The 24,719-nt window shown below is 43.5% G+C and overlaps 28 non-coding genes across 28 annotated transcripts; all 28 read left to right on the top strand.

Moving 5' to 3' along the window:
- The first annotated feature begins 340 nt into the window (after window positions 1-340).
- Window positions 341-412, top strand: TRNAG-CCC (transfer RNA glycine (anticodon CCC)). Its single transcript has one exon. It is a non-coding gene; the product is annotated as a tRNA-Gly (tRNA).
- Window positions 413-1,279: 867 nt separating this feature from the next.
- On the top strand, window positions 1,280-1,351 carry TRNAM-CAU (transfer RNA methionine (anticodon CAU)). The gene has a single exon. It is a non-coding gene; the product is annotated as a tRNA-Met (tRNA).
- Window positions 1,352-1,899: 548 nt separating this feature from the next.
- TRNAG-UCC (transfer RNA glycine (anticodon UCC)) lies at window positions 1,900-1,971 on the top strand. The gene has a single exon. It is a non-coding gene; the product is annotated as a tRNA-Gly (tRNA).
- A 1,249-nt stretch (window positions 1,972-3,220) lies between these two features.
- On the top strand, window positions 3,221-3,292 carry TRNAG-CCC (transfer RNA glycine (anticodon CCC)). Its single transcript has one exon. It is a non-coding gene; the product is annotated as a tRNA-Gly (tRNA).
- An 867-nt stretch (window positions 3,293-4,159) lies between these two features.
- Window positions 4,160-4,231, top strand: TRNAM-CAU (transfer RNA methionine (anticodon CAU)). Its single transcript has one exon. It is a non-coding gene; the product is annotated as a tRNA-Met (tRNA).
- Window positions 4,232-4,779: 548 nt separating this feature from the next.
- On the top strand, window positions 4,780-4,851 carry TRNAG-UCC (transfer RNA glycine (anticodon UCC)). Its single transcript has one exon. It is a non-coding gene; the product is annotated as a tRNA-Gly (tRNA).
- A 1,249-nt stretch (window positions 4,852-6,100) lies between these two features.
- Window positions 6,101-6,172, top strand: TRNAG-CCC (transfer RNA glycine (anticodon CCC)). Its single transcript has one exon. It is a non-coding gene; the product is annotated as a tRNA-Gly (tRNA).
- An 867-nt stretch (window positions 6,173-7,039) lies between these two features.
- On the top strand, window positions 7,040-7,111 carry TRNAM-CAU (transfer RNA methionine (anticodon CAU)). Its single transcript has one exon. It is a non-coding gene; the product is annotated as a tRNA-Met (tRNA).
- Window positions 7,112-7,659: 548 nt separating this feature from the next.
- Window positions 7,660-7,731, top strand: TRNAG-UCC (transfer RNA glycine (anticodon UCC)). The gene has a single exon. It is a non-coding gene; the product is annotated as a tRNA-Gly (tRNA).
- Window positions 7,732-8,359: 628 nt separating this feature from the next.
- Window positions 8,360-8,431, top strand: TRNAM-CAU (transfer RNA methionine (anticodon CAU)). Its single transcript has one exon. It is a non-coding gene; the product is annotated as a tRNA-Met (tRNA).
- A 549-nt stretch (window positions 8,432-8,980) lies between these two features.
- On the top strand, window positions 8,981-9,052 carry TRNAG-CCC (transfer RNA glycine (anticodon CCC)). Its single transcript has one exon. It is a non-coding gene; the product is annotated as a tRNA-Gly (tRNA).
- An 867-nt stretch (window positions 9,053-9,919) lies between these two features.
- Window positions 9,920-9,991, top strand: TRNAM-CAU (transfer RNA methionine (anticodon CAU)). Its single transcript has one exon. It is a non-coding gene; the product is annotated as a tRNA-Met (tRNA).
- A 548-nt stretch (window positions 9,992-10,539) lies between these two features.
- Window positions 10,540-10,611, top strand: TRNAR-UCU (transfer RNA arginine (anticodon UCU)). The gene has a single exon. It is a non-coding gene; the product is annotated as a tRNA-Arg (tRNA).
- Window positions 10,612-11,239: 628 nt separating this feature from the next.
- TRNAM-CAU (transfer RNA methionine (anticodon CAU)) lies at window positions 11,240-11,311 on the top strand. The gene has a single exon. It is a non-coding gene; the product is annotated as a tRNA-Met (tRNA).
- Window positions 11,312-11,860: 549 nt separating this feature from the next.
- TRNAG-CCC (transfer RNA glycine (anticodon CCC)) lies at window positions 11,861-11,932 on the top strand. Its single transcript has one exon. It is a non-coding gene; the product is annotated as a tRNA-Gly (tRNA).
- Window positions 11,933-13,419: 1,487 nt separating this feature from the next.
- Window positions 13,420-13,491, top strand: TRNAG-UCC (transfer RNA glycine (anticodon UCC)). Its single transcript has one exon. It is a non-coding gene; the product is annotated as a tRNA-Gly (tRNA).
- Window positions 13,492-14,740: 1,249 nt separating this feature from the next.
- TRNAG-CCC (transfer RNA glycine (anticodon CCC)) lies at window positions 14,741-14,812 on the top strand. The gene has a single exon. It is a non-coding gene; the product is annotated as a tRNA-Gly (tRNA).
- A 1,487-nt stretch (window positions 14,813-16,299) lies between these two features.
- On the top strand, window positions 16,300-16,371 carry TRNAG-UCC (transfer RNA glycine (anticodon UCC)). The gene has a single exon. It is a non-coding gene; the product is annotated as a tRNA-Gly (tRNA).
- A 628-nt stretch (window positions 16,372-16,999) lies between these two features.
- On the top strand, window positions 17,000-17,071 carry TRNAM-CAU (transfer RNA methionine (anticodon CAU)). The gene has a single exon. It is a non-coding gene; the product is annotated as a tRNA-Met (tRNA).
- Window positions 17,072-17,620: 549 nt separating this feature from the next.
- On the top strand, window positions 17,621-17,692 carry TRNAG-CCC (transfer RNA glycine (anticodon CCC)). The gene has a single exon. It is a non-coding gene; the product is annotated as a tRNA-Gly (tRNA).
- An 867-nt stretch (window positions 17,693-18,559) lies between these two features.
- On the top strand, window positions 18,560-18,631 carry TRNAM-CAU (transfer RNA methionine (anticodon CAU)). The gene has a single exon. It is a non-coding gene; the product is annotated as a tRNA-Met (tRNA).
- Window positions 18,632-19,179: 548 nt separating this feature from the next.
- Window positions 19,180-19,251, top strand: TRNAG-UCC (transfer RNA glycine (anticodon UCC)). The gene has a single exon. It is a non-coding gene; the product is annotated as a tRNA-Gly (tRNA).
- A 628-nt stretch (window positions 19,252-19,879) lies between these two features.
- On the top strand, window positions 19,880-19,951 carry TRNAM-CAU (transfer RNA methionine (anticodon CAU)). Its single transcript has one exon. It is a non-coding gene; the product is annotated as a tRNA-Met (tRNA).
- Window positions 19,952-20,500: 549 nt separating this feature from the next.
- TRNAG-CCC (transfer RNA glycine (anticodon CCC)) lies at window positions 20,501-20,572 on the top strand. The gene has a single exon. It is a non-coding gene; the product is annotated as a tRNA-Gly (tRNA).
- Window positions 20,573-21,439: 867 nt separating this feature from the next.
- Window positions 21,440-21,511, top strand: TRNAM-CAU (transfer RNA methionine (anticodon CAU)). Its single transcript has one exon. It is a non-coding gene; the product is annotated as a tRNA-Met (tRNA).
- A 548-nt stretch (window positions 21,512-22,059) lies between these two features.
- On the top strand, window positions 22,060-22,131 carry TRNAG-UCC (transfer RNA glycine (anticodon UCC)). Its single transcript has one exon. It is a non-coding gene; the product is annotated as a tRNA-Gly (tRNA).
- A 1,249-nt stretch (window positions 22,132-23,380) lies between these two features.
- TRNAG-CCC (transfer RNA glycine (anticodon CCC)) lies at window positions 23,381-23,452 on the top strand. The gene has a single exon. It is a non-coding gene; the product is annotated as a tRNA-Gly (tRNA).
- Window positions 23,453-24,319: 867 nt separating this feature from the next.
- Window positions 24,320-24,391, top strand: TRNAM-CAU (transfer RNA methionine (anticodon CAU)). The gene has a single exon. It is a non-coding gene; the product is annotated as a tRNA-Met (tRNA).
- The last annotated feature ends 328 nt before the right edge of the window (window positions 24,392-24,719 follow it).

Here is a 24,719-nt window from a genome sequence, read left to right as displayed (position 1 = left end):
ACACTTTTCTGTGCAGGCTTTGAATTTCATTCTTCCCTTTTTGTTCTGCTCTTATCTATCTCCTGGGCATTTCATGGAATGTTCTCTCTTTCTCTTCCCTGCTTTGCTTCCCTTGCTGCCTCTATATGTTATATATATATTAATTGTACTGCTGCTTTCCATTCTTCTCTTCTGCACAGCTTTGTCCTTGGTTTTAATCCCCAGTTCCTTACCCTCTGCAAATAACGTTCTACTGCTTTTCATGTTGGTATCTAAACCAAATGCACCATTGAAGCAGGTGCAAGATAGTCATTGATCTCTGAGTCATAATATTTAGAACCGAGAGCGCAAATGTCAGAGGGCGTTGGTGGTATAGTGGTGAGCATAGCTGCTTCCCAAGCAGTTGACCCGGGTTCGATTCCCGGCCAACGCAATGCAAATACTTATATATTCTGCAAGCAGGATATATTTTAATGCAACATGTCACAAAATGGAAATATCATGAACAGATTTATCAGCCATTATATAAAAAATAAACAAATATGTAGGCAAGCATCTCGATCGCCCCTTCTGCTACATTCATTGACCTAATATATGATAAGTTTCATAAAGCAGAGTCACCACTCACATGTGCTGGTAATAAATATGTTACAGTGGGCAGACATTATAACTCTAGCATCTCTATGTTAGAAAGCATTTCTAGGCAATATCTAGCCTCTGAAAAAAATATACAAGATCCACCGATAAATCTGTCAAAAGTCCTTAACATTTTGTGCATACTTGTGCTCTCACCTGCATGTAGCGCCACCTTGTAGCTGTCGAAGGTAACTGCGGCTCACAAAATGTTTTATCAGAAGGCAAGTTGAGAGGAATCCAAGAGGCAGATGTCCATGGAAAGAGCGTCTCACTGCAGCAGGAAGGTTGGATGATTCAAATTTGCATAGTTTCCTGTCCAACGTCCAGAACGCTCCCAAACGCTCAAAAGCCTCACACCGGGCAAGCCCTCACCGGGTAGATCTCTGGCACCCAGGTAAAGCCAAATCCTGAGCATGCTAGCGCTAGTATCACAGAGAGAGATATAGAGGGTTCAAGAGCTGCTGTCTTGATAAAGGTTTGAAACGGCTAGTGCCTGAGAGTGTCTGACTTTCAGTTATGACTGATTGTGAGAGGGGAAGATGAAGTTTTTCTATACCCAGCATGCCTTGCGATATACTTAGGCAAATGAGGTGAGAGCCCGACCAATCCCATGCTACTCTGCTGAATGCTCCTCATCTGCATAAAGAGAACACTTTCCCAAAGCAGCAGAGTGGCGCAGCGGAAGCGTGCTGGGCCCATAACCCAGAGGTCGATGGATCGAAACCATCCTCTGCTAGTTTTGCTTGATTTTTCTTCCAAGGACCAAGCTGTCATTTTAAGGCTGCCAGCAAGGAAAAGCGCAAGCTTGTGCCAGCTATGGTAGAAACGACTTCTGAACTATCTGTGTCTGCTGAAATACAAGAGAGGGATCGTCAAAGGGATCCACCCTGTACCTTGAAAGTAAAGACACACAATAATAAGCATAAATGACTGGTGGGACCTTCAAACACTTTTCTGGGCATGCTTTGAATATCATTCTTCCCTTTTTGTTCTGCTCTTATCTATCTCCTGGGCATTTCCTGGAATGTTCTCTCTTTCTTTCCCCTGCTTTGCTTCCCATGCTGCCTCTATATGTTCATATCCATTATTTGTACTGCTGCTTACCATTCTTCTCTTCTTCACAGCTTTGTCCTTGGTTTCAATCCCAGTTCCTTACAATCTGCTAAAACCTTTCTACTGCTTCTCATGTTGGTATCTAAACCAAATGCACCATTGAAGCTGGTGCAAGATAGACATTGAACTCAGGGTCGTAATGTTGAGAACCGAGATTGCACAGATCAGAGGGCGTTGGTGGTATAGTGGTGAGCATAGCTGCCTTCCAAGCAGTTGACCCGGGTTCGATTCCCGGCCAACGCAGTACCAATTCTTATATATTCTGCAATCAGGATATATTTTAATGCAACATGTCACAAAATGGAAATATCATGAACAGATTAATCAGCCATTATATAAAAAATAAACAAATATGTAGGCAAGCATCTCGATCGCCCCTTCTGCTATACTCATTGTCCTACTATATGATAAGTTTCATAAAGCAGAGTCACCACTCACATGAGCTGGTAATAAATATGTTACAGTGGGAAGACAATGAACGGGCTGAGGCCCGACCACACATTATAACTAAAGCATCTCTATGTTAAAAAGCATTCCTAGGTAATGTCTAGCCTCTGAAAAAAATATGTAAAATCCATCGATAAATCTGGCAAAAGTCCCCAATATTTTGGGCATACTTGTGCTCTCACCTGAATGTAGCGCCACCTTGTAGGCGCCGAAGGTAACTGCGGCTCACAAAATGTTTTATCAGAAGGCAAGTTGAGAGGAATCCAAGAGGCAGATGTCCTTGGAAAGAGCCTCTGACTGCAGCAGGAAGGATGAATGCTTCAAATTTGCACAGTTTCCTGCCCATCGTCCTCTCACGTCCCGAACGACCACGTCACTCCCCTGAATGCTCCTCATCTGCATAAAGAGAACACTCTGAAAAAGGAGCAGAGTGGCGCAGCGGAAGCGTGCTGGGCCCATAACCCAGAGGTCGATGGATCAAAACCATCCTCTGCTAATTTTGCTTGATTTTTCTTCCAAGGACCAAGCTGTCATTTCCACGCTGCCGGAAAGGAAAAGCGCAAGCTTGTGCCAGCTAAGTGATATAAGACTTCTCAACTATCTGTGTCTGCTGAAATACAAGAGAGGGAGTGTCAAAGGATCCACCCTGTACTTTGAAAGTAAAGACACACAATAATAAGCATACATGACTGGTGGGACCTTCAAACACTTTTCTGTGCAGGCTTTGAATTTCATTCTTCCCTTTTTGTTCTGCTCTTATCTATCTCCTGGGCATTTCATGGAATGTTCTCTCTTTCTCTTCCCTGCTTTGCTTCCCTTGCTGCCTCTATATGTTATATATATATTAATTGTACTGCTGCTTTCCATTCTTCTCTTCTGCACAGCTTTGTCCTTGGTTTTAATCCCCAGTTCCTTACCCTCTGCAAATAACGTTCTACTGCTTTTCATGTTGGTATCTAAACCAAATGCACCATTGAAGCAGGTGCAAGATAGTCATTGATCTCTGAGTCATAATATTTAGAACCGAGAGCGCAAATGTCAGAGGGCGTTGGTGGTATAGTGGTGAGCATAGCTGCTTCCCAAGCAGTTGACCCGGGTTCGATTCCCGGCCAACGCAATGCAAATACTTATATATTCTGCAAGCAGGATATATTTTAATGCAACATGTCACAAAATGGAAATATCATGAACAGATTAATCAGCCATTATATAAAAAATAAACAAATATGTAGGCAAGCATCTCGATCGCCCCTTCTGCTACATTCATTGTCCTAATATATGATAAGTTTCATAAAGCAGAGTCACCACTCACATGTGCTGGTAATAAACATGTTACAGTGGGCAGACATTATAACTCTAGCATCTCTATGTTAGAAAGCATTTCTAGGCAATATCTAGCCTCTGAAAAAAATATACAAGATCCACCGATAAATCTGTCAAAAGTCCTTAACATTTTGTGCATACTTGTGCTCTCACCTGCATGTAGCGCCACCTTGTAGCTGTCGAAGGTAACTGCGGCTCACAAAATGTTTTATCAGAAGGCAAGTTGAGAGGAATCCAAGAGGCAGATGTCCATGGAAAGAGCGTCTCACTGCAGCAGGAAGGTTGGATGATTCAAATTTGCATAGTTTCCTGTCCAACGTCCAGAACGCTCCCAAACGCTCAAAAGCCTCACACCGGGCAAGCCCTCACCGGGTAGATCTCTGGCACCCAGGTAAAGCCAAATCCTGAGCATGCTAGCGCTAGTATCACAGAGAGAGATATAGAGGGTTCAAGAGCTGCTGTCTTGATAAAGGTTTGAAACGGCTAGTGCCTGAGAGTGTCTGACTTTCAGTTATGACTGATTGTGAGAGGGGAAGATGAAGTTTTTCTATACCCAGCATGCCTTGCGATATACTTAGGCAAATGAGGTGAGAGCCCGACCAATCCCATGCTACTCTGCTGAATGCTCCTCATCTGCATAAAGAGAACACTTTCCCAAAGCAGCAGAGTGGCGCAGCGGAAGCGTGCTGGGCCCATAACCCAGAGGTCGATGGATCGAAACCATCCTCTGCTAGTTTTGCTTGATTTTTCTTCCAAGGACCAAGCTGTCATTTTAAGGCTGCCAGCAAGGAAAAGCGCAAGCTTGTGCCAGCTATGGTAGAAACGACTTCTGAACTATCTGTGTCTGCTGAAATACAAGAGAGGGATCGTCAAAGGGATCCACCCTGTACCTTGAAAGTAAAGACACACAATAATAAGCATAAATGACTGGTGGGAACTTCAAACACTTTTCTGGGCATGCTTTGAATATCATTCTTCCCTTTTTGTTCTGCTCTTATCTATCTCCTGGGCATTTCCTGGAATGTTCTCTCTTTCTTTCCCCTGCTTTGCTTCCCATGCTGCCTCTATATGTTCATATCCATTATTTGTACTGCTGCTTACCATTCTTCTCTTCTTCACAGCTTTGTCCTTGGTTTCAATCCCAGTTCCTTACAATCTGCTAAAACCTTTCTACTGCTTCTCATGTTGGTATCTAAACCAAATGCACCATTGAAGCTGGTGCAAGATAGACATTGAACTCAGGGTCGTAATGTTGAGAACCGAGATTGCACAGATCAGAGGGTGTTGGTGGTATAGTGGTGAGCATAGCTGCCTTCCAAGCAGTTGACCCGGGTTCGATTCCCGGCCAACGCAGTACCAATTCTTATATATTCTGCAATCAGGATATATTTTAATGCAACATGTCACAAAATGGAAATATCATGAACAGATTAATCAGCCATTATATAAAAAATAAACAAATATGTAGGCAAGCATCTCGATCGCCCCTTCTGCTATACTCATTGTCCTACTATATGATAAGTTTCATAAAGCAGAGTCACCACTCACATGAGCTGGTAATAAATATGTTACAGTGGGAAGACAATGAACGGGCTAAGGCCCGACCACACATTATAACTAAAGCATCTCTATGTTAAAAAGCATTCCTAGGTAATGTCTAGCCTCTGAAAAAAATATGTAAAATCCATCGATAAATCTGGCAAAAGTCCCCAATATTTTGGGCATACTTGTGCTCTCACCTGAATGTAGCGCCACCTTGTAGGCGCCGAAGGTAACTGCGGCTCACAAAATGTTTTATCAGAAGGCAAGTTGAGAGGAATCCAAGAGGCAGATGTCCTTGGAAAGAGCCTCTGACTGCAGCAGGAAGGATGAATGCTTCAAATTTGCACAGTTTCCTGCCCATCGTCCTCTCACGTCCCGAACGCCCACGTCACTCCCCTGAATGCTCCTCATCTGCATAAAGAGAACACTCTGAAAAAGGAGCAGAGTGGCACAGCGGAAGCGTGCTGGGCCCATAACCCAGAGGTCGATGGATCGAAACCATCCTCTGCTAATTTTGCTTGATTTTTCTTCCAAGGACCAAGCTGTCATTTCCACGCTGCCGGAAAGGAAAAGCGCAAGCTTGTGCCAGCTAAGTGATATAAGACTTCTCAACTATCTGTGTCTGCTGAAATACAAGAGAGGGAGTGTCAAAGGATCCACCCTGTACTTTGAAAGTAAAGACACACAATAATAAGCATACATGACTGGTGGGACCTTCAAACACTTTTCTGTGCAGGCTTTGAATTTCATTCTTCCCTTTTTGTTCTGCTCTTATCTATCTCCTGGGCATTTCATGGAATGTTCTCTCTTTCTCTTCCCTGCTTTGCTTCCCTTGCTGCCTCTATATGTTATATATATATTAATTGTACTGCTGCTTTCCATTCTTCTCTTCTGCACAGCTTTGTCCTTGGTTTTAATCCCCAGTTCCTTACCCTCTGCAAATAACGTTCTACTGCTTTTCATGTTGGTATCTAAACCAAATGCACCATTGAAGCAGGTGCAAGATAGTCATTGATCTCTGAGTCATAATATTTAGAACCGAGAGCGCAAATGTCAGAGGGCGTTGGTGGTATAGTGGTGAGCATAGCTGCTTCCCAAGCAGTTGACCCGGGTTCGATTCCCGGCCAACGCAATGCAAATACTTATATATTCTGCAAGCAGGATATATTTTAATGCAACATGTCACAAAATGGAAATATCATGAACAGATTAATCAGCCATTATATAAAAAATAAACAAATATGTAGGCAAGCATCTCGATCGCCCCTTCTGCTACATTCATTGTCCTAATATATGATAAGTTTCATAAAGCAGAGTCACCACTCACATGTGCTGGTAATAAACATGTTACAGTGGGCAGACATTATAACTCTAGCATCTCTATGTTAGAAAGCATTTCTAGGCAATATCTAGCCTCTGAAAAAAATATACAAGATCCACCGATAAATCTGTCAAAAGTCCTTAACATTTTGTGCATACTTGTGCTCTCACCTGCATGTAGCGCCACCTTGTAGCTGTCGAAGGTAACTGCGGCTCACAAAATGTTTTATCAGAAGGCAAGTTGAGAGGAATCCAAGAGGCAGATGTCCATGGAAAGAGCGTCTCACTGCAGCAGGAAGGTTGGATGATTCAAATTTGCATAGTTTCCTGTCCAACGTACAGAACGCTCCCAAACGCTCAAAAGCCTCACACCGGGCAAGCCCTCACAGGGTAGATCTCTGGCACCCAGGTAAAGCCAAATCCTGAGCATGCTAGCGCTAGTATCACAGAGAGAGATATAGAGGGTTCAAGAGCTGCTGTCTTGATAAAGGTTTGAAACGGCTAGTGCCTGAGAGTGTCTGACTTTCAGTTATGACTGATTGTGAGAGGGGAAGATGAAGTTTTTCTATACCCAGCATGCCTTGCGATATACTTAGGCAAATGAGGTGAGAGCCCGACCAATCCCATGCTACTCTGCTGAATGCTCCTCATCTGCATAAAGAGAACACTTTCCCAAAGCAGCAGAGTGGCGCAGCGGAAGCGTGCTGGGCCCATAACCCAGAGGTCGATGGATCGAAACCATCCTCTGCTAGTTTTGCTTGATTTTTCTTCCAAGGACCAAGCTGTCATTTTAAGGCTGCCAGCAAGGAAAAGCGCAAGCTTGTGCCAGCTATGGTAGAAACGACTTCTGAACTATCTGTGTCTGCTGAAATACAAGAGAGGGATCGTCAAAGGGATCCACCCTGTACCTTGAAAGTAAAGACACACAATAATAAGCATAAATGACTGGTGGGACCTTCAAACACTTTTCTGGGCATGCTTTGAATATCATTCTTCCCTTTTTGTTCTGCTCTTATCTATCTCCTGGGCATTTCCTGGAATGTTCTCTCTTTCTTTCCCCTGCTTTGCTTCCCATGCTGCCTCTATATGTTCATATCCATTATTTGTACTGCTGCTTACCATTCTTCTCTTCTTCACAGCTTTGTCCTTGGTTTCAATCCCAGTTCCTTACAATCTGCTAAAACCTTTCTACTGCTTCTCATGTTGGTATCTAAACCAAATGCACCATTGAAGCTGGTGCAAGATAGACATTGAACTCAGGGTCGTAATGTTGAGAACCGAGATTGCACAGATCAGAGGGCGTTGGTGGTATAGTGGTGAGCATAGCTGCCTTCCAAGCAGTTGACCCGGGTTCGATTCCCGGCCAACGCAGTACCAATTCTTATATATTCTGCAATCAGGATATATTTTAATGCAACATGTCACAAAATGGAAATATCATGAACAGATTAATCAGCCATTATATAAAAAATAAACAAATATGTAGGCAAGCATCTCGATCGCCCCTTCTGCTATACTCATTGTCCTACTATATGATAAGTTTCATAAAGCAGAGTCACCACTCACATGAGCTGGTAATAAATATGTTACAGTGGGAAGACAATGAACGGGCTGAGGCCCGACCACACATTATAACTAAAGCATCTCTATGTTAAAAAGCATTCCTAGGTAATGTCTAGCCTCTGAAAAAAATATGTAAAATCCATCGATAAATCTGGCAAAAGTCCCCAATATTTTGGGCATACTTGTGCTCTCACCTGAATGTAGCGCCACCTTGTAGGCGCCGAAGGTAACTGCGGCTCACAAAATGTTTTATCAGAAGGCAAGTTGAGAGGAATCCAAGAGGCAGATGTCCTTGGAAAGAGCCTCTGACTGCAGCAGGAAGGATGAATGCTTCAAATTTGCACAGTTTCCTGCCCATCGTCCTCTCACGTCCCGAACGCCCACGTCACTCCCCTGAATGCTCCTCATCTGCATAAAGAGAACACTCTGAAAAAGGAGCAGAGTGGCGCAGCGGAAGCGTGCTGGGCCCATAACCCAGAGGTCGATGGATCGAAACCATCCTCTGCTAATTTTGCTTGATTTTTCTTCCAAGGACCAAGCTGTCATTTCCACGCTGCCGGAAAGGAAAAGCGCAAGCTTGTGCCAGCTAAGTGATATAAGACTTCTCAACTATCTGTGTCTGCTGAAATACAAGAGAGGGAGTGTCAAAGGATCCACCCTGTACTTTGAAAGTAAAGACACACAATAATAAGCATACATGACTGGTGGGACCTTCAAACACTTTTCTGTGCAGGCTTTGAATTTCATTCTTCCCTTTTTGTTCTGCTCTTATCTATCTCCTGGGCATTTCATGGAATGTTCTCTCTTTCTCTTCCCTGCTTTGCTTCCCTTGCTGCCTCTATATGTTATATATATATTAATTGTACTGCTGCTTTCCATTCTTCTCTTCTGCACAGCTTTGTCCTTGGTTTTAATCCCCAGTTCCTTACCCTCTGCAAATAACGTTCTACTGCTTTTCATGTTGGTATCTAAACCAAATGCACCATTGAAGCAGGTGCAAGATAGTCATTGATCTCTGAGTCATAATATTTAGAACCGAGAGCGCAAATGTCAGAGGGCGTTGGTGGTATAGTGGTGAGCATAGCTGCTTCCCAAGCAGTTGACCCGGGTTCGATTCCCGGCCAACGCAATGCAAATACTTATATATTCTGCAAGCAGGATATATTTTAATGCAACATGTCACAAAATGGAAATATCATGAACAGATTAATCAGCCATTATATAAAAAATAAACAAATATGTAGGCAAGCATCTCGATCGCCCCTTCTGCTACATTCATTGACCTAATATATGATAAGTTTCATAAAGCAGAGTCACCACTCACATGTGCTGGTAATAAATATGTTACAGTGGGCAGACATTATAACTCTAGCATCTCTATGTTAGAAAGCATTTCTAGGCAATATCTAGCCTCTGAAAAAAATATACAAGATCCACCGATAAATCTGTCAAAAGTCCTTAACATTTTGTGCATACTTGTGCTCTCACCTGCATGTAGCGCCACCTTGTAGCTGTCGAAGGTAACTGCGGCTCACAAAATGTTTTATCAGAAGGCAAGTTGAGAGGAATCCAAGAGGCAGATGTCCATGGAAAGAGCGTCTCACTGCAGCAGGAAGGTTGGATGATTCAAATTTGCATAGTTTCCTGTCCAACGTCCAGAACGCTCCCAAACGCTCAAAAGCCTCACACCGGGCAAGCCCTCACCGGGTAGATCTCTGGCACCCAGGTAAAGCCAAATCCTGAGCATGCTAGCGCTAGTATCACAGAGAGAGATATAGAGGGTTCAAGAGCTGCTGTCTTGATAAAGGTTTGAAACGGCTAGTGCCTGAGAGTGTCTGACTTTCAGTTATGACTGATTGTGAGAGGGGAAGATGAAGTTTTTCTATACCCAGCATGCCTTGCGATATACTTAGGCAAATGAGGTGAGAGCCCGACCAATCCCATGCTACTCTGCTGAATGCTCCTCATCTGCATAAAGAGAACACTTTCCCAAAGCAGCAGAGTGGCGCAGCGGAAGCGTGCTGGGCCCATAACCCAGAGGTCGATGGATCGAAACCATCCTCTGCTAGTTTTGCTTGATTTTTCTTCCAAGGACCAAGCTGTCATTTTAAGGCTGCCAGCAAGGAAAAGCGCAAGCTTGTGCCAGCTATGGTAGAAACGACTTCTGAACTATCTGTGTCTGCTGAAATACAAGAGAGGGATCGTCAAAGGGATCCACCCTGTACCTTGAAAGTAAAGACACACAATAATAAGCATAAATGACTGGTGGGACCTTCAAACACTTTTCTGGGCATGCTTTGAATATCATTCTTCCCTTTTTGTTCTGCTCTTATCTATCTCCTGGGCATTTCCTGGAATGTTCTCTCTTTCTTTCCCCTGCTTTGCTTCCCATGCTGCCTCTATATGTTCATATCCATTATTTGTACTGCTGCTTACCATTCTTCTCTTCTTCACAGCTTTGTCCTTGGTTTCAATCCCAGTTCCTTACAATCTGCTAAAACCTTTCTACTGCTTCTCATGTTGGTATCTAAACCAAATGCACCATTGAAGCTGGTGCAAGATAGACATTGAACTCAGGGTCGTAATGTTGAGAACCGAGATTGCACAGCTCAGAGGGCGTTGGTGGTATAGTGGTGAGCATAGCTGCCTTCTAAGCAGTTGACCCGGGTTCGATTCCCGGCCAACACAGTACCAATTCTTATATATTCTGCAATCAGGATATATTTTAATGCAACATGTCACAAAATGGAAATATCATGAACAGATTAAGCAGCCATTATATAAAAAATAAACAAATATGTAGGCAAGCATCTCGATCGCCCCTTCTGCTATACTCATTGTCCTACTATATGATAAGTTTCATAAAGCAGAGTCACCACTCACATGAGCTGGTAATAAATATGTTACAGTGGGAAGACAATGAACGGGCTGAGGCCCGACCACACATTATAACTAAAGCATCTCTATGTTAAAAAGCATTCCTAGGTAATGTCTAGCCTCTGAAAAAAATATGTAAAATCCATCGATAAATCTGGCAAAAGTCCCCAATATTTTGGGCATACTTGTGCTCTCACCTGAATGTAGCGCCACCTTGTAGGCGCCGAAGGTAACTGCGGCTCACAAAATGTTTTATCAGAAGGCAAGTTGAGAGGAATCCAAGAGGCAGATGTCCTTGGAAAGAGCCTCTGACTGCAGCAGGAAGGATGAATGCTTCAAATTTGCACAGTTTCCTGCCCATCGTCCTCTCACGTCCCGAACGCCCACGTCACTCCCCTGAATGCTCCTCATCTGCATAAAGAGAACACTCTGAAAAAGGAGCAGAGTGGCGCAGCGGAAGCGTGCTGGGCCCATAACCCAGAGGTCGATGGATCGAAACCATCCTCTGCTAATTTTGCTTGATTTTTCTTCCAAGGACCAAGCTGTCATTTCCACGCTGCCGGAAAGGAAAAGCGCAAGCTTGTGCCAGCTAAGTGATATAAGACTTCTCAACTATCTGTGTCTGCTGAAATACAAGAGAGGGAGTGTCAAAGGATCCACCCTGTACTTTGAAAGTAAAGACACACAATAATAAGCATACATGACTGGTGGGACCTTCAAACACTTTTCTGTGCAGGCTTTGAATTTCATTCTTCCCTTTTTGTTCTGCTCTTATCTATCTCCTGGGCATTTCATGGAATGTTCTCTCTTTCTCTTCCCTGCTTTGCTTCCCTTGCTGCCTCTATATGTTATATATATATTAATTGTACTGCTGCTTTCCATTCTTCTCTTCTGCACAGCTTTGTCCTTGGTTTTAATCCCCAGTTCCTTACCCTCTGCAAATAACGTTCTACTGCTTTTCATGTTGGTATCTAAACCAAATGCACCATTGAAGCAGGTGCAAGATAGTCATTGATCTCTGAGTCATAATATTTAGAACCGAGAGCGCAAATGTCAGAGGGCGTTGGTGGTATAGTGGTGAGCATAGCTGCTTCCCAAGCAGTTGACCCGGGTTCGATTCCCGGCCAACGCAATGCAAATACTTATATATTCTGCAAGCAGGATATATTTTAATGCAATATGTCACAAAATGGAAATATCATGAACAGATTAATCAGCCATTATATAAAAAATAAACAAATATGTAGGCAAGCATCTCGATCGCCCCTTCTGCTACATTCATTGTCCTAATATATGATAAGTTTCATAAAGCAGAGTCACCATTCACATGTGCTGGTAATAAACATGTTACAGTGGGCAGACATTATAACTCTAGCATCTCTATGTTAGAAAGCATTTCTAGGCAATATCTAGCCTCTGAAAAAAATATACAAGATCCACCGATAAATCTGTCAAAAGTCCTTAACATTTTGTGCATACTTGTGCTCTCACCTGCATGTAGCGCCACCTTGTAGCTGTCGAAGGTAACTGCGGCTCACAAAATGTTTTATCAGAAGGCAAGTTGAGAGGAATCCAAGAGGCAGATGTCCATGGAAAGAGCGTCTCACTGCAGCAGGAAGGTTGGATGATTCAAATTTGCATAGTTTCCTGTCCAACGTCCAGAACGCTCCCAAACGCTCAAAAGCCTCACACCGGGCAAGCCCTCACCGGGTAGATCTCTGGCACCCAGGTAAAGCCAAATCCTGAGCATGCTAGCGCTAGTATCACAGAGAGAGATATAGAGGGTTCAAGAGCTGCTGTCTTGATAAAGGTTTGAAACGGCTAGTGCCTGAGAGTGTCTGACTTTCAGTTATGACTGATTGTGAGAGGGGAAGATGAAGTTTTTCTATACCCAGCATGCCTTGCGATATACTTAGGCAAATGAGGTGAGAGCCCGACCAATCCCATGCTACTCTGCTGAATGCTCCTCATCTGCATAAAGAGAACACTTTCCCAAAGCAGCAGAGTGGCGCAGCGGAAGCGTGCTGGGTCCATAACCCAGAGGTCGATGGATCGAAACCATCCTCTGCTAGTTTTGCTTGATTTTTCTTCCAAGGACCAAGCTGTCATTTTAAGGCTGCCAGCAAGGAAAAGCGCAAGCTTGTGCCAGCTATGGTAGAAACGACTTCTGAACTATCTGTGTCTGCTGAAATACAAGAGAGGGGTCGTCAAAGGGATCCACCCTGTACCTTGAAAGTAAAGACACACAATAATAAGCATAAATGACTGGTGGGACCTTCAAACACTTTTCTGGGCATGCTTTGAATATCATTCTTCCCTTTTTGTTCTGCTCTTATCTATCTCCTGGGCATTTCCTGGAATGTTCTCTCTTTCTTTCCCCTGCTTTGCTTCCCATGCTGCCTCTATATGTTCATATCCATTATTTGTACTGCTGCTTACCATTCTTCTCTTCTTCACAGCTTTGTCCTTGGTTTCAATCCCAGTTCCTTACAATCTGCTAAAACCTTTCTACTGCTTCTCATGTTGGTATCTAAACCAAATGCACCATTGAAGCTGGTGCAAGATAGACATTGAACTCAGGGTCGTAATGTTGAGAACCGAGATTGCACAGATCAGAGGGCGTTGGTGGTATAGTGGTGAGCATAGCTGCCTTCCAAGCAGTTGACCCGGGTTCGATTCCCGGCCAACGCAGTACCAATTCTTATATATTCTGCAATCAGGATATATTTTAATGCAACATGTCACAAAATGGAAATATCATGAACAGATTAATCAGCCATTATATAAAAAATAAACAAATATGTAGGCAAGCATCTCGATTGCCCCTTCTGCTAAACTCATTGTCCTACTATATGATAAGTTTCATAAAGCAGAGTCACCACTCACATGAGCTGGTAATAAATATGTTACAGTGGGAAGACAATGAACGGGCTGAGGCCCGACCACACATTATAACTAAAGCATCTCTATGTTAAAAAGCATTCCTAGGTAATGTCTAGCCTCTGAAAAAAATATGTAAAATCCATCGATAAATCTGGCAAAAGTCCCCAATATTTTGGGCATACTTGTGCTCTCACCTGAATGTAGCGCCACCTTGTAGGCGCCGAAGGTAACTGCGGCTCACAAAATGTTTTATCAGAAGGCAAGTTGAGAGGAATCCAAGAGGCAGATGTCCTTGGAAAGAGCCTCTGACTGCAGCAGGAAGGATGAATGCTTCAAATTTGCACAGTTTCCTGCCCATCGTCCTCTCACGTCCCGAACGCCCACGTCACTCCCCTGAATGCTCCTCATCTGCATAAAGAGAACACTCTGAAAAAGGAGCAGAGTGGCACAGCGGAAGCGTGCTGGGCCCATAACCCAGAGGTCAATGGATCGAAACCATCCTCTGCTAATTTTGCTTGATTTTTCTTCCAAGGACCAAGCTGTCATTTCCACGCTGCCGGAAAGGAAAAGCGCAAGCTTGTGCCAGCTAAGTGATATAAGACTTCTCAACTATCTGTGTCTGCTGAAATACAAGAGAGGGAGTGTCAAAGGATCCACCCTGTACTTTGAAAGTAAAGACACACAATAATAAGCATACATGACTGGTGGGACCTTCAAACACTTTTCTGTGCAGGCTTTGAATTTCATTCTTCCCTTTTTGTTCTGCTCTTATCTATCTCCTGGGCATTTCATGGAATGTTCTCTCTTTCTCTTCCCTGCTTTGCTTCCCTTGCTGCCTCTATATGTTATATATATATTAATTGTACTGCTGCTTTCCATTCTTCTCTTCTGCACAGCTTTGTCCTTGGTTTTAATCCCCAGTTCCTTACCCTCTGCAAATAACGTTCTACTGCTTTTCATGTTGGTATCTAAACCAAATGCACCATTGAAGCAGGTGCAAGATAGTCATTGATCTCTGAGTCATAATATTTAGAACCGAGAGCGCAAATGTCAGAGGGCGTTGGTGGTATAGTGGTGAGCATAGCTGCTTCCCAAGCAGTTGACCCGGGTTCGATTCCCGGCCAATGCAATGCAAATACTTATATATTCTGCAAGCAGGATATATTTTAATGCAACATGTCACAAAATGGAAATATCATGAACAGATTAATCAGCCATTATATAAAAAATAAACAAATATGTAGGCAAGCATCTCGATCGCCCCTTCTGCTACATTCATTGTCCTAATATATGATAAGTTTCATAAAGCAGAGTCACCACTCACATGTGCTGGTAATAAACATGTTACAGTGGGCAGACATTATAACTCTAGCATCTCTATGTTAGAAAGCATTTCTAGGCAATATCTAGCCTCTGAAAAAAATATACAAGATCCACCGATAAATCTGTCAAAAGTCCTTAACATTTTGTGCATACTTGTGCTCTCACCTGCATGTAGCGCCACCTTGTAGCTGTCGAAGGTAACTGCGGCTCACAAAATGTTTTATCAGAAGGCAAGTTGAGAGGAATCCAAGAGGCAGATGTCCATGGAAAGAGCGTCTCACTGCAGCAGGAAGGTTGGATGATTCAAATTTGCATAGTTTCCTGTCCAACGTCCAGAACGCTCCCAAACGCTCAAAAGCCTCACACCGGGCAAGCCCTCACCGGGTAGATCTCTGGCACCCAGGTAAAGCCAAATCCTGAGCATGCTAGCGCTAGTATCACAGAGAGAGATATAGAGGGTTCAAGAGCTGCTGTCTTGATAAAGGTTTGAAACGGCTAGTGCCTGAGAGTGTCTGACTTTCAGTTATGACTGATTGTGAGAGGGGAAGATGAAGTTTTTCTATACCCAGCATGCCTTGCGATATACTTAGGCAAATGAGGTGAGAGCCCGACCAATCCCATGCTACTCTGCTGAATGCTCCTCATCTGCATAAAGAGAACACTTTCCCAAAGCAGCAGAGTGGCGCAGCGGAAGCGTGCTGGGCCCATAACCCAGAGGTCGATGGATTGAAACCATCCTCTGCTAGTTTTGCTTGATTTTTCTTCCAAGGACCAAGCTGTCATTTTAAGGCTGCCAGCAAGGAAAAGCGCAAGCTTGTGCCAGCTATGGTAGAAACGACTTCTGAACTATCTGTGTCTGCTGAAATACAAGAGAGGGATCGTCAAAGGGATCCACCCTGTACCTTGAAAGTAAAGACACACAATAATAAGCATAAATGACTGGTGGGACCTTCAAACACTTTTCTGGGCATGCTTTGAATATCATTCTTCCCTTTTTGTTCTGCTCTTATCTATCTCCTGGGCATTTCCTGGAATGTTCTCTCTTTCTTTCCCCTGCTTTGCTTCCCATGCTGCCTCTATATGTTCATATCCATTATTTGTACTGCTGCTTACCATTCTTCTCTTCTTCACAGCTTTGTCCTTGGTTTCAATCCCAGTTCCTTACAATCTGCTAAAACCTTTCTACTGCTTCTCATGTTGGTATCTAAACCAAATGCACCATTGAAGCTGGTGCAAGATAGACATTGAACTCAGGGTCGTAATGTTGAGAACCGAGATTGCACAGACCAAAGGGCGTTGGTGGTATAGTGGTGAGCATAGCTGCCTTCCAAGCAGTTGACCCGGGTTCGATTCCCGGCCAACGCAGTACCAATTCTTATATATTCTGCAATCAGGATATATTTTAATGCAACATGTCACAAAATGGAAATATCATGAACAGATTAATCAGCCATTATATAAAAAATAAACAAATATGTAGGCAAGCATCTCGATCGCCCCTTCTGCTATACTCATTGTCCTACTATATGATAAGTTTCATAAAGCAGAGTCACCACTCACATGAGCTGGTAATAAATATGTTACAGTGGGAAGACAATGAACGGGCTGAGGCCCGACCACACATTATAACTAAAGCATCTCTATGTTAAAAAGCATTCCTAGGTAATGTCTAGCCTCTGAAAAAAATATGTAAAATCCATCGATAAATCTGGCAAAAGTCCCCAATATTTTGGGCATACTTGTGCTCTCACCTGAATGTAGCGCCACCTTGTAGGCGCCGAAGGTAACTGCGGCTCACAAAATGTTTTATCAGAAGGCAAGTTGAGAGGAATCCAAGAGGCAGATGTCCTTGGAAAGAGCCTCTGACTGCAGCAGGAAGGATGAATGCTTCAAATTTGCACAGTTTCCTGCCCATCGTCCTCTCACGTCCCGAACGCCCACGTCACTCCCCTGAATGCTCCTCATCTGCATAAAGAGAACACTCTGAAAAAGGAGCAGAGTGGCGCAGCGGAAGCGTGCTGGGCCCATAACCCAGAGGTCGATGGATCGAAACCATCCTCTGCTAATTTTGCTTGATTTTTCTTCCAAGGACCAAGCTGTCATTTCCACGCTGCCGGAAAGGAAAAGCGCAAGCTTGTGCCAGCTAAGTGATATAAGACTTCTCAACTATCTGTGTCTGCTGAAATACAAGAGAGGGAGTGTCAAAGGATCCACCCTGTACTTTGAAAGTAAAGACACACAATAATAAGCATACATGACTGGTGGGACCTTCAAACACTTTTCTGTGCAGGCTTTGAATTTCATTCTTCCCTTTTTGTTCTGCTCTTATCTATCTCCTGGGCATTTCATGGAATGTTCTCTCTTTCTCTTCCCTGCTTTGCTTCCCTTGCTGCCTCTATATGTTATATATATATTAATTGTACTGCTGCTTTCCATTCTTCTCTTCTGCACAGCTTTGTCCTTGGTTTTAATCCCCAGTTCCTTACCCTCTGCAAATAACGTTCTACTGCTTTTCATGTTGGTATCTAAACCAAATGCACCATTGAAGCAGGTGCAAGATAGTCATTGATCTCTGAGTCATAATATTTAGAACCGAGAGCGCAAATGTCAGAGGGCGTTGGTGGTATAGTGGTGAGCATAGCTGCTTCCCAAGCAGTTGACCCGGGTTCGATTCCCGGCCAACGCAATGCAAATACTTATATATTCTGCAAGCAGGATATATTTTAATGCAACATGTCACAAAATGGAAATATCATGAACAGATTAATCAGCCATTATATAAAAAATAAACAAATATGTAGGCAAGCATCTCGATCGCCCCTTCTGCTACATTCATTGACCTAATATATGATAAGTTTCATAAAGCAGAGTCACCACTCACATGTGCTGGTAATAAATATGTTACAGTGGGCAGACATTATAACTCTAGCATCTCTATGTTAGAAAGCATTTCTAGGCAATATCTAGCCTCTGAAAAAAATATACAAGATCCACCGATAAATCTGTCAAAAGTCCTTAACATTTTGTGCATACTTGTGCTCTCACCTGCATGTAGCGCCACCTTGTAGCTGTCGAAGGTAACTGCGGCTCACAAAATGTTTTATCAGAAGGCAAGTTGAGAGGAATCCAAGAGGCAGATGTCCATGGAAAGAGCGTCTCACTGCAGCAGGAAGGTTGGATGATTCAAATTTGCATAGTTTCCTGTCCAACGTCCAGAACGCTCCCAAACGCTCAAAAGCCTCACACCGGGCAAGCCCTCACCGGGTAGATCTCTGGCACCCAGGTAAAGCCAAATCCTGAGCATGCTAGCGCTAGTATCACAGAGAGAGATATAGAGGGTTCAAGAGCTGCTGTCTTGATAAAGGTTTGAAACGGCTAGTGCCTGAGAGTGTCTGACTTTCAGTTATGACTGATTGTGAGAGGGGAAGATGAAGTTTTTCTATACCCAGCATGCCTTGCGATATACTTAGGCAAATGAGGTGAGAGCCCGACCAATCCCATGCTACTCTGCTGAATGCTCCTCATCTGCATAAAGAGAACACTTTCCCAAAGCAGCAGAGTGGCGCAGCGGAAGCGTGCTGGGCCCATAACCCAGAGGTCGATGGATCGAAACCATCCTCTGCTAGTTTTGCTTGATTTTTCTTCCAAGGACCAAGCTGTCATTTTAAGGCTGCCAGCAAGGAAAAGCGCAAGCTTGTGCCAGCTATGGTAGAAACGACTTCTGAACTATCTGTGTCTGCTGAAATACAAGAGAGGGATCGTCAAAGGGATCCACCCTGTACCTTGAAAGTAAAGACACACAATAATAAGCATAAATGACTGGTGGGACCTTCAAACACTTTTCTGGGCATGCTTTGAATATCATTCTTCCCTTTTTGTTCTGCTCTTATCTATCTCCTGGGCATTTCCTGGAATGTTCTCTCTTTCTTTCCCCTGCTTTGCTTCCCATGCTGCCTCTATATGTTCATATCCATTATTTGTACTGCTGCTTACCATTCTTCTCTTCTTCACAGCTTTGTCCTTGGTTTCAATCCCAGTTCCTTACAATCTGCTAAAACCTTTCTACTGCTTCTCATGTTGGTATCTAAACCAAATGCACCATTGAAGCTGGTGCAAGATAGACATTGAACTCAGGATCGTAATGTTGAGAACCGAGATTGCACAGATCAGAGGGCGTTGGTGGTATAGTGGTGAGCATAGCTGCCTTCCAAGCAGTTGACCCGGGTTCGATTCCCGGCCAACGCAGTACCAATTCTTATATATTCTGCAATCAGGATATATTTTAATGCAACATGTCACAAAATGGAAATATCATGAACAGATTAATCAGCCATTATATAAAAAATAAACAAATATGTAGGCAAGCATCTCGATCGCCCCTTCTGCTATACTCATTGTCCTACTATATGATAAGTTTCATAAAGCAGAGTCACCACTCACATGAGCTGGTAATAAATATGTTACAGTGGGAAGACAATGAACGGGCTGAGGCCCGACCACACATTATAACTAAAGCATCTCTATGTTAAAAAGCATTCCTAGGTAATGTCTAGCCTCTGAAAAAAATATGTAAAATCCATCGATAAATCTGGCAAAAGTCCCCAATATTTTGGGCATACTTGTGCTCTCACCTGAATGTAGCGCCACCTTGTAGGCGCCGAAGGTAACTGCGGCTCACAAAATGTTTTATCAGAAGGCAAGTTGAGAGGAATCCAAGAGGCAGATGTCCTTGGAAAGAGCCTCTGACTGCAGCAGGAAGGATGAATGCTTCAAATTTGCACAGTTTCCTGCCAATCGTCCTCTCACGTCCCGAACGCCCACGTCACTCCCCTGAATGCTCCTCATCTGCATAAAGAGAACACTCTGAAAAAGGAGCAGAGTGGCGCAGCGGAAGCGTGCTGGGCCCATAACCCAGAGGTCGATGGATCGAAACCATCCTCTGCTAATTTTTCTTGATTTTTCTTCCAAGGACCAAGCTGTCATTTCCACGCTGCCGGAAAGGAAAAGCGCAAGCTTGTGCCAGCTAAGTGATATAAGACTTCTCAACTATCTGTGTCTGCTGAAATACAAGAGAGGGAGTGTCAAAGGATCCACCCTGTACTTTGAAAGTAAAGACACACAATAATAAGCATACATGACTGGTGGGACCTTCAAACACTTTTCTGTGCAGGCTTTGAATTTCATTCTTCCCTTTTTGTTCTGCTCTTATCTATCTCCTGGGCATTTCATGGAATGTTCTCTCTTTCTCTTCCCTGCTTTGCTTCCCTTGCTGCCTCTATATGTTATATATATATTAATTGTACTGCTGCTTTCCATTCTTCTCTTCTGCACAGCTTTGTCCTTGGTTTTAATCCCCAGTTCCTTACCCTCTGCAAATAACATTCTACTGCTTTTCATGTTGGTATCTAAACCAAATGCACCATTGAAGCAGGTGCAAGATAGTCATTGATCTCTGAGTCATAATATTTAGAACCGAGAGCGCAAATGTCAGAGGGCGTTGGTGGTATAGTGGTGAGCATAGCTGCTTCCCAAGCAGTTGACCCGGGTTCGATTCCCGGCCAACGCAATGCAAATACTTATATATTCTGCAAGCAGGATATATTTTAATGCAACATGTCACAAAATGGAAATATCATGAACAGATTAATCAGCCATTATATAAAAAATAAACAAATATGTAGGCAAGCATCTCGATCGCCCCTTCTGCTACATTCATTGTCCTAATATATGATAAGTTTCATAAAGCAGAGTCACCACTCACATGTGCTGGTAATAAACATGTTACAGTGGGCAGACATTATAACTCTAGCATCTCTATGTTAGAAAGCATTTCTAGGCAATATCTAGCCTCTGAAAAAAATATACAAGATCCACCGATAAATCTGTCAAAAGTCCTTAACATTTTGTGCATACTTGTGCTCTCACCTGCATGTAGCGCCACCTTGTAGCTGTCGAAGGTAACTGCGGCTCACAAAATGTTTTATCAGAAGGCAAGTTGAGAGGAATCCAAGAGGCAGATGTCCATGGAAAGAGCGTCTCACTGCAGCAGGAAGGTTGGATGATTCAAATTTGCATAGTTTCCTGTCCAACGTCCAGAACGCTCCCAAACGCTCAAAAGCCTCACACCGGGCAAGCCCTCACCGGGTAGATCTCTGGCACCCAGGTAAAGCCAAATCCTGAGCATGCTAGCGCTAGTATCACAGAGAGAGATATAGAGGGTTCAAGAGCTGCTGTCTTGATAAAGGTTTGAAACGGCTAGTGCCTGAGAGTGTCTGACTTTCAGTTATGACTGATTGTGAGAGGGGAAGATGAAGTTTTTCTATACCCAGCATGCCTTGCGATATACTTAGGCAAATGAGGTGAGAGCCCGACCAATCCCATGCTACTCTGCTGAATGCTCCTCATCTGCATAAAGAGAACACTTTCCCAAAGCAGCAGAGTGGCGCAGCGGAAGCGTGCTGGGCCCATAACCCAGAGGTCGATGGATCGAAACCATCCTCTGCTAGTTTTGCTTGATTTTTCTTCCAAGGACCAAGCTGTCATTTTAAGGCTGCCAGCAAGGAAAAGCGCAAGCTTGTGCCAGCTATGGTAGAAACGACTTCTGAACTATCTGTGTCTGCTGAAATACAAGAGAGGGATCGTCAAAGGGATCCACCCTGTACCTTGAAAGTAAAGACACACAATAATAAGCATAAATGACTGGTGGGACCTTCAAACACTTTTCTGGGCATGCTTTGAATATCATTCTTCCCTTTTTGTTCTGCTCTTATCTATCTCCTGGGCATTTCCTGGAATGTTCTCTCTTTCTTTCCCCTGCTTTGCTTCCCATGCTGCCTCTATATGTTCATATCCATTATTTGTACTGCTGCTTACCATTCTTCTCTTCTTCACAGCTTTGTCCTTGGTTGCAATCCCAGTTCCTTACAATCTGCTAAAACCTTTCTACTGCTTCTCATGTTGGTATCTAAACCAAATGCACCATTGAAGCTGGTGCAAGATAGACATTGAACTCAGGGTCGTAATGTTGAGAACCGAGATTGCACAGATCAGAGGGCGTTGGTGGTATAGTGGTGAGCATAGCTGCCTTCCAAGCAGTTGACCCGGGTTCGATTCCCGGCCAACGCAGTACCAATTCTTATATATTCTGCAATCAGGATATATTTTAATGCAACATGTCACAAAATGGAAATATCATGAACAGATTAATCAGCCATTATATAAAAAATAAACAAATATGTAGGCAAGCATCTCGATCGCCCCTTCTGCTATACTCATTGCCCTACTATATGATAAGTTTCATAAAGCAGAGTCACCACTCACATGAGCTGGTAATAAATATGTTACAGTGGGAAGACAATGAACGGGCTGAGGCCCGACCACACATTATAACTAAAGCATCTCTATGTTAAAAAGCATTCCTAGGTAATGTCTAGCCTCTGAAAAAAATATGTAAAATCCATCGATAAATCTGGCAAAAGTCCCCAATATTTTGGGCATACTTGTGCTCTCACCTGAATGTAGCGCCACCTTGTAGGCGCCGAAGGTAACTGCGGCTCACAAAATGTTTTATCAGAAGGCAAGTTGAGAGGAATCCAAGAGGCAGATGTCCTTGGAAAGAGCCTCTGACTGCAGCAGGAAGGATGAATGCTTCAAATTTGCACAGTTTCCTGCCCATCGTCCTCTCACGTCCCGAACGCCCACGTCACTCCCCTGAATGCTCCTCATCTGCATAAAGAGAACACTCTGAAAAAGGAGCAGAGTGGCACAGCGGAAGCGTGCTGGGCCCATAACCCAGAGGTCGATGGATCGAAACCATCCTCTGCTAATTTTGCTTGATTTTTCTTCCAAGGACCAAGCTGTCATTTCCACGCTGCCGGAAAGGAAAAGCGCAAGCTTGTGCCAGCTAAGTGATATAAGACTTCTCAACTATCTGTGTCTGCTGAAATACAAGAGAGGGAGTGTCAAAGGATCCACCCTGTACTTTGAAAGTAAAGACACACAATAATAAGCATACATGACTGGTGGGACCTTCAAACACTTTTCTGTGCAGGCTTTGAATTTCATTCTTCCCTTTTTGTTCTGCTCTTATCTATCTCCTGGGCATTTCATGGAATGTTCTCTCTTTCTCTTCCCTGCTTTGCTTCCCTTGCTGCCTCTATATGTTATATATATATTAATTGTACTGCTGCTTTCCATTCTTCTCTTCTGCACAGCTTTGTCCTTGGTTTTAATCCCCAGTTCCTTACCCTCTGCAAATAACGTTCTACTGCTTTTCATGTTGGTATCTAAACCAAATGCACCATTGAAGCAGGTGCAAGATAGTCATTGATCTCTGAGTCATAATATTTAGAACCGAGAGCGCAAATGTCAGAGGGCGTTGGTGGTATAGTGGTGAGCATAGCTGCTTCCCAAGCAGTTGACCCGGGTTCGATTCCCGGCCAACGCAATGCAAATACTTATATATTCTGCAAGCAGGATATATTTTAATGCAACATGTCACAAAATGGAAATATCATGAACAGATTAATCAGCCATTATATAAAAAATAAACAAATATGTAGGCAAGCATCTCGATCGCCCCTTCTGCTACATTCATTGTCCTAATATATGATAAGTTTCATAAAGCAGAGTCACCACTCACATGTGCTGGTAATAAACATGTTACAGTGGGCAGACATTATAACTCTAGCATCTCTATGTTAGAAAGCATTTCTAGGCAATATCTAGCCTCTGAAAAAAATATACAAGATCCACCGATAAATCTGTCAAAAGTCCTTAACATTTTGTGCATACTTGTGCTCTCACCTGCATGTAGCGCCACCTTGTAGCTGTCGAAGGTAACTGCGGCTCACAAAATGTTTTATCAGAAGGCAAGTTGAGAGGAATCCAAGAGGCAGATGTCCATGGAAAGAGCGTCTCACTGCAGCAGGAAGGTTGGATGATTCAAATTTGCATAGTTTCCTGTCCAACGTCCAGAACGCTCCCAAACGCTCAAAAGCCTCACACCGGGCAAGCCCTCACCGGGTAGATCTCTGGCACCCAGGTAAAGCCAAATCCTGAGCATGCTAGCGCTAGTATCACAGAGAGAGATATAGAGGGTTCAAGAGCTGCTGTCTTGATAAAGGTTTGAAACGGCTAGTGCCTGAGAGTGTCTGACTTTCAGTTATGACTGATTGTGAGAGGGGAAGATGAAGTTTTTCTATACCCAGCATGCCTTGCGATATACTTAGGCAAATGAGGTGAGAGCCCGACCAATCCCATGCTACTCTGCTGAATGCTCCTCATCTGCATAAAGAGAACACTTTCCCAAAGCAGCAGAGTGGCGCAGCGGAAGCGTGCTGGGCCCATAACCCAGAGGTCGATGGATCGAAACCATCCTCTGCTAGTTTTGCTTGATTTTTCTTCCAAGGACCAAGCTGTCATTTTAAGGCTGCCAGCAAGGAAAAGCGCAAGCTTGTGCCAGCTATGGTAGAAACGACTTCTGAACTATCTGTGTCTGCTGAAATACAAGAGAGGGATCGTCAAAGGGATCCACCCTGTACCTTGAAAGTAAAGACACACAATAATAAGCATAAATGACTGGTGGGACCTTCAAACACTTTTCTGGGCATGCTTTGAATATCATTCTTCCCTTTTTGTTCTGCTCTTATCTATCTCCTGGGCATTTCCTGGAATGTTCTCTCTTTCTTTCCCCTGCTTTGCTTCCCATGCTG

Source organism: Lissotriton helveticus, chromosome 11 (genome assembly GCF_964261635.1).
Source record: "Lissotriton helveticus chromosome 11, aLisHel1.1, whole genome shotgun sequence".
Classification (NCBI taxonomy): Eukaryota; Metazoa; Chordata; class Amphibia; order Caudata; family Salamandridae; genus Lissotriton; species Lissotriton helveticus.
Note: the sequence above shows the minus strand (reverse complement) of the source record. Positions and strands in the feature narration are given on the sequence as shown.